Below are 12030 nucleotides of genomic sequence, written 5' to 3' on the forward strand. Positions count from 1 at the left end.
GCAGGTGGGTAGAGCTCGGCTGTCCCGGAGGGAGAGAGAGCGGCGGAGGTCCCAAGGACTGTGTTTATACTGCGGAGGCTCAGGACATTCCATCTATTCCTGCCCGGTAAAAGAGCCAGCCCGGTAGTAAAGATGAGGCTACTATCGGGTGGGATCTCCGCTGGGAAGTCCTCAACAACATCATCGACTCTCCTTCCGGTGAAACTGCGGTGGGAGAATCACACTCACGACTGTCACGCCCTTCTGGACTCCCTTCTGAAAGGTAATTTCATCGACTCACTCCTTGCACGTCACCTGAACATTCCTGTCCTACCTGTGTCTCTTCCCATCCATGTCACCGCACTCAACGGCCAGGAACTGCCTCACGTCACCCACTATACTGAACCCATCACTCTGCTCACTTCAGGCAATCATTGCAAAACCATATCCTTTTTTCTCTTGGACCCCCCAACTCCAACCCCCCCACCCCCCCCCCCCCCCGTAGCTCCCATTTTCTTAGGTCACCCCTGGTTAATTAAACATAATCCACGATTGGATTGGGGTTCCAACACTGTCACATTGTGGAGTGAAAGTTGTCATGAGTCTTGTCTGGTTTCTGCTTGTCCTGTTGTCCCTGTCTCTGTCTTTCAGAAGGAGAACATGGTATTATCAAGCGTGCCCGCAGAGTATCTGGACCTGAAGGAGGTGTTCAGTAAGTCCTGTGCTGCTTCTCTTCCTCCGCATCGTCCCTACGACTGTGCCATAGACCTAAGAGCCAGGCAAGTCTCCGCCTAAAGGCAAACTATACTCTCTTTCTATTCCAGAGAGGGAGGCCATGGAGAAATATATTTCTGATTCCTTGGCATCCAGGTTCATCTGCCCTTCCTCTTCTCCAGCGGGGGCGGGATTCTTTTTTGTGGGTAAGAAGGATGGTTCTCTGTGACCTTGTATTGATTACCGAGAGCTGAACAACATTACGATAAAGAACACCTATCCATTACCACTTATGTCTTCAGCTTTTGAGAGGTTACAGGGAGCATCCGTATTCACAAAATTGGATTTACGTAATGCTTATCATTTGGTCCGCATCAGGAAGGGGGGTGAATGGAAAACCACCTTTAATACCCCTAGAGGGCACTTTGAATACTTGGTGATGCCGTTCGGCCTCTCCAACTCGCCAGGGGTTTTCCAAGCACTCGTTAATGATGTGTTGAGAGATATGGTAGATCAGTTTATATATGTTTACCTGGATGACATACTGATTTTTTCTTCATCTCTCCAGGAACACATTCAACACATCAGACGAGTGCTCCAGAGATTACTTGAGAATGGGCTTTTTGTCAAGGCGGAGAAATGCGTATTCCATGCACAGTCTGTTACCTTCCTAGGGTATATCGTCTCGTCCGAGGGAATATGTATGGACCCTGACAAAGTTAAGGCTGTGATAGATTGGCCATCTCCAGATTCCCGTAAGGCCCTACAGCGGTTTCTGGGGTTCGCCAATTTTCTCCCAGTACTCCGTTCAGGTGGTCGAACGCAGCTGAGACTGCGTTCACTAACCTCAAAAGCCGCTTCGTTTCGGCTCCCATCCTTGTGGCCCCTGACCCCACATGGCAGTTCGTGGTGGAGGTTGACGCATCAGAGGTGGGGATAGGAGCAGTGTTGTCCCAACGTGCTGCCTCGGACGATGAGGTACATCCATGCACGTTTTTCTCCCATCGTTTATTTCCTGCTGAATGCAATTATGACATTGGTAACAGAGAATTGTTTGCCGTCAAATTAGCTTTAGAGGAGTGGCGTCACTGGCTGGAAGGCTCAGGGGTACCTTTAATTGTTTGGACCGATCATAAGAATTTAGAATACATTAGAACTGCCAAAAGACTCAATTCCAGGCAGGCTCGGTGGGCACTTTTTTTCGGTCGCTTTGATTTTACTTTATCGTACCGCCCGGGTTCCGAAAATGTCAAACCCGATTCTTTATCACGTCTTTTTGATCCCTCCGCCTGCCCGGTGACTCCCGAGTGTATTTTACCTGAGAAAGTAGTGGTCTCATCACTCGTATGGGAGGTCGAGTCGAAGGTCAAGATGGCCTTAGAAGGGGTAACGCCTCCGCCCAGTTGTCCACCGAACCGTTTATTTGTGCCGGAGGAGTTAAGGTCCGAAGTCATTCAGTGGGGTCACTGCTCGAATGTTGCTTGTCATCCAGGGATAAGTCGAACTAATGGGTTAGTTAAACAACGATTCTGGTGGCCACTTATAGCTCATGACGTCTGCGATTTTGTTTTGGCTTGCTCAGTTTGCGCCAGTGGTAAGTCATCTAACCGACCTCCTGATGAGCTCCTTCAACCGCTGTCTGTCCCTTCGAGACCCTGGTCCCACATCGCACTAGATTTTGTTACCGCCCTCCTGCCCTCTAATGGCATGACAGTCGTTTTGACCGTAGTGGACCGGTTCTCGAAGGCGGCACATTTCATTCCCTTGCCCAAATTACCGACAGACAAGGAGACAGCGGTCACTGTCCTAGATCACGTCTTTCGGCTTCATGGCCTACCGGTAGACGTGGTTTCTGACAGGGGATCTCAATTTATATCCAAATTTTGGAAAGAGTTTTGTAAATTGCTAGGAGCGTCAGTTAGCTTGTCTTCGGGTTATCATCCCCAAAGTAACGGGCAGTCTGAGCGAGCCAACCAAGATTTAGAGAGGACGTTGCAATGTTTGGTCTCCAAGAATCCTTCTTCCTCGAGCCAACAACTCTCTATGGTGGAGTACGCTCACAATTCGTTACCAGTGTCAGCCAGGGCCTTTCTCCTTTCCAGTGCAGCTTAGGTTAACAGCGACCAGTTTTTCCCAGTCTGGAATCTGAAGTCGGTCAAAGCCTCCCGTTTACGTCGTGGGTCAAAAAGTGTGGCTTTCTACTGTGACGAGTCAGCTGCCTCCTCCCTGATTGTCACCGGCACCCCGTATTAAATCGCCGCCCTTCACCAGGCTCCCGACTGGAGTGGGTGTGTGAGAGGAGGGGCGCTGGATGAGTCAGGGCTGGCAGCGTGTGATGGGGCACACCTGAAGGAAACGGAGCCTCATCACCGCCGCTGTTTAAAAGCCCAACGCGCCTCTCCTCGGGAGACCGGTCTCTCCCCGGTGCATGCACACTGGTGTCCTCGGGGGTCCAGGAAGGGTGCGTTGAGGGATTCCCGCGCCACCAGAGACGATTCCCTCGCGCCCCGGACCGAAGAGGGGAGCGCGTGCGGCCGCCGGACTCCACCCCTTACCTGGACCCTTCCTCCATGAACACTGCCCGACCCACACAAACCCCGCAGCACGACGAGGACACCAGATTCCCTGTTTATTTTGGACACTCTTCCCCTTTGGCCACTTTTATCCCCTGTTTTATTTGATTTCTGTTAATAAAAGCCTCTCCGAGGCCTGACGCCACGCCCACTGTGTCTGTCTTGTGCTCCTCCCGCCACACTACCAATAACATTCCTCATATATATATATCATATATATATATATATATATATATCATGACTGTTTTATATGAATACAATAAATGTTTTTCCTTTCAGCAAATTTAAAATCATTGTTTAAATAACATTTCACCATGGTTCTTAGGAGTACACTTATTTTTTGTTTTGACTAATGTAATAAAGCTCATATAAAGTATTTGATATTAATATTAAATAAAGTGTTATTTGATATCAAATGTAAATATAATATAATTTAAATAACTAAACTGCAACTTCATCATTATAAATACATTTGAATATAAATATTTAAATACTATACATCCAAATTTCCTCTGTATAAATAAATAAATAAATAATCAAAATACTCTAAAATATCAGTTAATTGCATTTAATATAAATTATATTTATTAATTAACATGCAGTTTAGCATCCAAAAATATTTAAATTCAGTTTGCACTTAAGTTTATAATTACTATATAATTTCTGAAAAAAAAAAATACTTCGTCACAAGGGTTGTACTACCTGTACATCAATAATCACTATTGTACATCAATAATATATACAGTAGATAGATAGATAGATAGATAGATAGATAGATAGATAGATAGATAGATAGATAGATAGATAGTTCTGATAATCTGCATGTAACATAATAACAAATTTATATTAGTCAACAGATTTTAAAATTTTCTGAACAAAATACTTGATGTTTGTCCATGCAAAACTCACTATTATTGTGTTGCTGAGGTCCTTCAGTCTAAGACAGTGGTCTTAGAAACATCCAGAAGAGATACATGTCGAGAAATGAACAAGCACATGAATGATTACACACAGGTTTAATTGAGAACGCAGTATTAAGCGAGGAATGCACCACTGAGGACTTCCTGTGGCACGTCTGTTATTCATATCTGTCATTGTGTCATTCAGACAGACAGAAGACGGCAATCTGCCAAAGAGGGAGATCCAGTGAGAACGAGAGGGACAGACATGAATTATGGAACATGACACACAACGCGTTCATGTGTTCCAGCAGAGGGTAAAGAAGGTAAAGTGCCTTAAGCACTCTCACAGGCAGCCCAGCCGGGTCCTTAACACACACCATCACGCAAACACCATCTCAGGGGGCGGATGTGTGCCAAACTGCCCCAGATCAGCAGCTCGGCCAGGCTCTCTTCTCCCACCAGGCCTAACTGAGAACCACAGTCATGATACCAGCACTCACTTGCTTCAGGGGACAACTGGACATGTCTCCTGTCTTATGTTCTCATGTCGCTGTAAGGCCAGTGATATTTTGCATCAGCTGGGTGGGTCACAAACATTAACAGAAATACACAATTTCCCAGTTTTGTAGAGATTTAACAAAACTGGGATGGGTTTGCAGAAGCACTAAGTAGAACACTATTAGTGCTTACACTTCACAACAAGCTTCCCCAAAGCACCATTCTCTACTTTAATTCACAAAAATAAATTACCACATATGAGATCTTTTAGTTAAAAAATATATAAAATTACGAAACCTGTGCCTTAGGTGTCCGAGCTCACCTGTGGCAGTAACTTTTCAAAAGCTACTAATATGTACAGTTTAGGTACTTTATAGGCATTAATATGTACATTTAAGGTACTAACATGCATCTTTTATGGGTAAATAAGGTTCACAAGAGCACCTTTTAAAAATTACCTGAGAGATGAAAGTATATATATATATATATAATTTTTTTTTTTTTTCTAAATTTAATGCATTTTGACCATTGTAAAAGCACTATACACTATAAGGAAAAAAAAAGTTATATGTACACTGCTGTTCAAAATATTATTTTATATTAAAGTAGTCTCTTATGCTCATCAAGGCTGTATTTATTTAATACAGAAAAAAAAACAGTACTATAAAAAATATATATATGAAAGCTGAATTTTCAGCATCTTTTAGCTCCTAAACTTTTGAACAGCACTGTTTATATTTTAAAATATTATTTTTAATCAAAAAACCTTTCACATCAATACTCCACAGTCCAATAAAACATTTAATATGCCTGATTTTACATGATAATACAACTGAACTTGCAAATATTATTTAACAAAATGGTAACATGTTACAATAAGGTCTTAATAATTAATGCATTAATTAACAGTTGTTACAGGATTTATTAATCTCTGTTAACATTAGTTAATAAAATCACAACTATTCATGAGTTCATGTTAGCTCAAATTATTTAAATAATATTAACTGATAACAATTTTTGAAAATAATAATGTATTGTTAAATGTTGAAATTGACAGTACAGTAATATTAATGTCAGGATACGATGGACTCAGAGATCGAGGTGATGTTAAATAACACAACTTTATTGAATTTTAGGATAGCAGGTGTAAGGGATTCGGGGAAAAAACCCGGAGCAACAAAACATAGTATTTCGGGATCCACAGCGGGTAATTTTTCACTCAACGGGTTAGGGACTCAAATGATCTTTCAGAATAGTTCAACAAAGGGTATCAGAATCCACCACGGGTGAGTATTCCTCTTCAGATCAGTGAATGTGAATTGTCTTTTCCAGACGAGAGGATTTAAGTGAACATAAGATGCGGGATCCACAACAGGGTAATGCACATTCTTGAAATCATGTATTCCGTGAATCCAGTCCCAGAATGATAACACTGGCCTTACTTCTTACAGGATAAGGTGAGGGTTCAGCGGGAGAAACCGAGGTATCAATGAGCCTTGGATGAGTGCTGGAAGCTAGGACGTCGGTGATCAACAGCAGCTCTTCTGAGGATTACAGACAGAGTCAGAGGTTAGTGATACACAGGTGAGTATTTTCAGTGAACAGAGTATTCAACAGGTTTTCTCTAATAGACAGAGACAGAGGAAATACGGTCAGTTCCTGTTGGAGGCTTGACGCTAGACTGCAGTGAGTGTGAGTGTTTTATGGAGCTGGTTGATGAGGTTACTGATTGTGAACAGGTGTGGGTGATTAGAATTCTGGGGAGATTGAACGTTGTGTGGATCGTGATGCAGAGTCTGCTGATTGGTTTCTGACATTACCCCCCCCTTTAGAGTCCGCGCCAGCGGACCTCAGACCTCGATGTCTTGGAGGTCTGCCTCTGGGTCGAGGTGCCGGTTTGTCAGGATGCTGAGCATGGAATTCGAGAAGCAAAGTAGGATCGAGGATATCCTTTCGAGGTATCCAACATCTCTCTTCTGGTCCATATCCCTCCCAGTCGATCAAATACTCCAATTGACCATTTTGACGTCGAGAGTCCATCACTTCTTTAACCGTATAGATGGGATCCGGTTCTATAGGTGGAATAGGAGGATCGTCTCCGGGAGCCAATTCTGCTGGGGAGCCAAGTACAGGTGGGTAATGAAGTTTGAGAAGGGAAACATGGAAGGTAGGGTGGATCTGATACTGAGCGGGGAGTTGAAGCTGATATGTGACCGGATTGATCTGCTTGACAATGGGGAACGGTCCGATGTATTTTGGGCTAAGTTTACGGCAGGGTTGTCGGAGTCGCATATCTTTGGTAGAAAGCCATACCAATTGTCCAGGTTGGTAAACGGGAGTTTGGCGTCGATGAGCATCTGCAAAATGTTGTTGACGATTAACTGCTTGTTGTAGGTGCTGATGGGCTTGATTCCAAACATTTTCACTCTCCCTAAACCATTCATTGACTGCAGGTACTTCAGATGGTTCCCCAGACCATGGGAACAAAGGAGGTTGATAGCCCAGTACACATTGGAAAGGTGTGAGTTGAGTGGATGACTGTCTGAGAGAGTTTTGTGCGTACTCTGCCCAAATCAAGTAGTGACTCCAGATGTGTTGATTGGAGTGGCAGAATGTACGCAAAAACCGGCTTACATCCTGGATCTTCCTTTCAGTTTGTCCATTAGTTTGTGGATGATAACCAGATGAGAGGCTTACCGTCACATTCATTAGGTTGAAGAATGCTCTCCAAACCCGAGAGATAAATTGGGGACCTCTATCGGACACAATGTCTTCTGGTATTCCAAAGTTTCGGAAGACGTGTTCCATTAATAACTGTGCCGTGACAAAGGCCGTAGGAAGATTCTTGAGTGGGATTAATTTGCAAGCCTTTGAGAACCGGTCGATGGCAACGAGGATACAGGTATTCCCGGCTGAGTTTGGGAGATCGGTGACAAAGTCAACCCCGATATGGGACCAGGGTCGATTTGGAACAGGGAGTGGGACCAGTTTACCGGCTGGAAGGTTTCTTGGGACCTTGGACATGGCACATGGAATACATCCCTGGATAAAAGTTGTGATATCTTGTTGCATGTTTGGCCACCAATACCGGAGTTGGAGCGTGGAGCATGTCTTGTGTACCCCTGGATGCCCTGTACCAACTGATGAATGGGCCGAAGAAATTAAGGAATTGCGGAATTCTTGAGGCACATAAATCTTTCCTGGAGGGCATTCTGGAGGTCCAGGATGCTGTTGAGATAGCTCAAGTAACTGTTCATTGATGTCCCATTGGATGGGGTTGACGAATATCTGTTCTGGTAGAATGGTCTCTGGTTCTGCGATCGGAACTTCAGGGGCATGGATACGAGAAAGAGCATCTGCTCTGATATTCTTGGAGCCCGGACGATAAGAAATTCTAAAATGGAAACGAGTGAAGAATAATGCCCATCTGGCTTGCCGTGGATTAAGTCGTTTTGCTTCTTTTAGGTACTGGAGGTTCTTATGGTCAGTGAAGACTATGAACGGGTGCTTAGCTCCTTCCAACCAGTGCCTCCACTCTTCCAAGGCAAGTTTCACTGCCAAGAGTTCGCGATTACCTATGTCGTAGTTGCTTTCAGCAGTGGACAACTTCTTTGAAAAGAAGGCACAAGGTAAGGGCTTGGAGGAGCTCTCAGAGTATTGAGATAAGACAGCTCCTACACCTGAGGTAGAGGCATCGACTTCAACGATAAACGCCTTTTCAGGGTCTGGGTGCTTAAGCAGGGGAGCAGTGGTGAATGCAGTCTTGAGTGAGTGAAAGGTACGGTAAGCCTCTGGGGTCCATAGAAGGGTCTTGGGTTTACCTTTAAGCAAAGAGGTTAAAGGAGCTGTTAACATGCTGTAACCGTGAATGAATCTTCGGTAGAAATTAGCGAAGCCGAGAAATTTCTGGAGCTCTTTGATCGAAGTTGGAGTGGGCCAGGACATGATGGCATCAGTCTTCCTATTATCCATTTCCACACCTCTTTCACTAATTTGGTAGCCCAAGAATTCAACCTGAGATTGATGGAAAGTGCACTTTTCAGCCTTTAAAAACAGATTGAATTCACGGAGTCTTTGGAGTATTGAGGAGACATGATGTTGATGTTCTACTGGATTTTTGGAGAAAACTAAGATATCATCAATATACACCAACATAAAGTGCCCCAGGAAGTCTCGGAATACCTCGTCCATGAAGCTCTGGAAGACCGAAGGAGCGTTTACAAGGCCATAAGGCATGGCGAGGTATTCATAGTGTCCTGCAGGAGTGATGAATGCCGTCTTCCACTCATCCCCTTCTCGAATCCTAACTTGATTATAGGCACTTCGGAGATCCAGCTTGGTGAAAATTTTGGCTTCACTGAGTTGCTCCAGGGCTGAGGGAATGAGTGGTAATGGATAACTGAACTTTGTGGTGATCTTATTTAAAGCTCTGTAATCAATACAGGGTCTTAGACCTCCATCCTTCTTGGATACGAAGAAGAAGCTAGCCGCTGCGGGGGAAGTGGAAGGACGGATATAACCTTGTTGTAAGGCTTCTTCAATGTATGCTCGCATGGCTTCTTGCTCAGGAATTGACAGGGAATAGATGCGACCCTTTGGGACAGATTCTCCGGGAATCAGATTAATTGCGCAATCCCAGGGTCGATGTGGGGGTAACTTGGAGGCCGCAACTGGATTGAAAACGTCGGAGAACGAGGAGTAACAGTGGGGAAAAGTGACAGATACATTTTCTGTGGGACTTCAATAGAAGTGGAACTCAAACTAATAATTTTTGGTGATTGGGAGTTGGCCTGAACGGAGTGAGGTTCTTCTGAAAGGAGACACTGACAGCCCCATCTATTGATTTTGCCAGTCTGCCAGTTGATATCAGGTTGATGACGGATTAACCATGGCCATCCTAAAATAACCTCAATCTGACTGTTTTCCAGGATCAATGGTTCGAAACTTTCTTGGTGAGTGTTATCAGTGTACAAAGTGATAGGTGGTGTCTGAGTGGTAACGTACCCCTGGTTGATAAATTCGCCAGTTACAGCGTGGATGGAGTATGGTTTTGGAGTGTTGATCCTCTGGAGTTTGAGTCTCTTACAGAGCTTCCCTGATACGAAGTTCCCCGCTGACCCGGAATCAATGATGGCAGCTGCGGAGACTTGGAGATTGTGGAATTTCAGAATTACTGGAATAGTGAGAGGAGTTGAAACTGGAATTAAAGTTTGCACTGAACTCACCATCAGTCGAGGCGGACGAGTAGGACATGCTTTGAGAAAGTGACCTGCTGTCCCGCAGTACAGACATAACTTCAGTTCTCTTCTTTGGGTATGTTCAGCCAGGGAGATTCTATGAGCATTGACCTGCATCTTTTCGGGTGAACTCTCAGAAGTGGAGTCAGATGGAGGTCGATTGAAATGTGTATTGGGTAATCGGGAATCGTGATAACAACTCTGTGATCTTTGATGAATGCGCAGGGTTTGTTGTATGAATTTTTCTAGCCCTAGATTATCATCATAAATGGCGAGTTGTAGGCGGAGAGCAGGATTTAAACCTCGACGAAACACAGAGATGAGGGCCCTTTCATTCCAACCACTTGCAGAGGCTAGTGTCCGGAATTCGATGGAATATTCTGAAACAGATTTGTTATCCTGGCGGATGCTGCAACAATTTGTCACTAATGGAGGAATCACTGATGGGTTGTCCAAACACCTCCTTGAAATGATTGACAAAACTCTGCAATGATGTAGTAACTTCTGTTTGTTGCATCCACAGTGACTCTGCCCATCTTAATGCTGATCCAGATAGATGTTGAATTATGAACGAGATCTTTGATCGATCAGTGGAGTACGTCTGAGCTTGTATTTCAAGAGCAAGTGAACACTGCAACAGGAATCCATTGCAGTCCTCCGCCCGGCCGGAGAATGGCGCTAGTCGGGAGGCGGAGTTAGCCAAGCACACCAGCGTGGGAGCAGTGTTTGCGGAAGTACCGGGAGCTGATGTTGCTGAAGCGGTAGCATTGCTTGCAGATTGTATGGGAATAGCGGCGGGTGTTGGCTGTGTTATATCCATACCATCGATTTGGAGTTTAGTAGGTCAAGCCTTCTGTCAGGATACGATGGACTCAGAGATCGAGGTGATGTTAAATAACACAACTTTATTGAATTTTAGGATAGCAGGTGTAAGGGATTCGGGGAAAAAACCCGGAGCAACAAAACATAGTATTTCGGGATCCACAGCGGGTAATTTTTCACTCAACGGGTTAGGGACTCAAATTATCTTTCAGAATAGTTCAACAAAGGGTATCAGAATCCACCACGGGTGAGTATTCCTCTTCAGATCAGTGAATGTGAATTGTCTTTTCCAGATGAGAGGATTTAAGTGAACATAAGATGCGGGATCCACAACAGGGTAATGCACATTCTTGAAATCATGTATTCCGTGAATCCAATCCCAGAATGATAACACTGGCCTTACTTCTTACAGGATAAGGTGAGGGTTCAGCGGGAGAAACCGAGGTATCAATGAGCCTTGGATGAGTGCTGGAAGCTAGGACGTCGGTGATCAACAGCAGCTCTTCTGAGGATTACAGACAGAGTCAGAGGTTAGTGATACACAGGTGAGTATTTTCAGTGAACAGAGTATTCAACAGGTTTTCTCTAATAGACAGAGACAGAGGAAATACGGTCAGTTCCTGTTGGAGGCTTGACGCTAGACTGCAGTGAGTGTGAGTGTTTTATGGAGCTGGTTGATGAGGTTACTGATTGTGAACAGGTGTGGGTGATTAGAATTCTGGGGAGATTGAACGTTGTGTGGATCGTGATGCAGAGTCTGCTGATTGGTTTCTGACAATTAATACATGCTTCATAAATGTTCTTCATTGTTAGATAAACTAATATTAACCAATGAAACCTTACTGTAAAGTGTTACCAATATTAATATTTTTATTTTTTTGTAATGCTTAAAATGAATATAGATAAAATATAACCTAAATAAATACATACGTTATTATGTTTTACCATTTCATTAACAAAGGTGCAAAGTGTGCTAAAGTAGCACTTACCACTTTCTTTTTATCTTCCTCCAATGGCAGGTTGCAATCTGGTCCAGTATTCTAGTCTGTAATGTGACAGTCACAAGTATAGTGCTCAGACCTCAAACCAGATGTGTCTCAGAGACAAGATATATATATATTGTACACTAATGCACTGATGGCATCATTGTAATGCTCCTTTATATACATCTGTCAAGTTTCCAATCAACTGTAGGATTAATGATAATGACAGAGCCTCTTATAATGACTCATAATAATGCATATTTCCTTCACATAGATGTATCTTAGGCCACTTATATTAATCTCCAAAAGATGACATGTTTGG

Source organism: Carassius carassius, chromosome 29 (genome assembly GCF_963082965.1).
Source record: "Carassius carassius chromosome 29, fCarCar2.1, whole genome shotgun sequence".
Classification (NCBI taxonomy): Eukaryota; Metazoa; Chordata; class Actinopteri; order Cypriniformes; family Cyprinidae; genus Carassius; species Carassius carassius.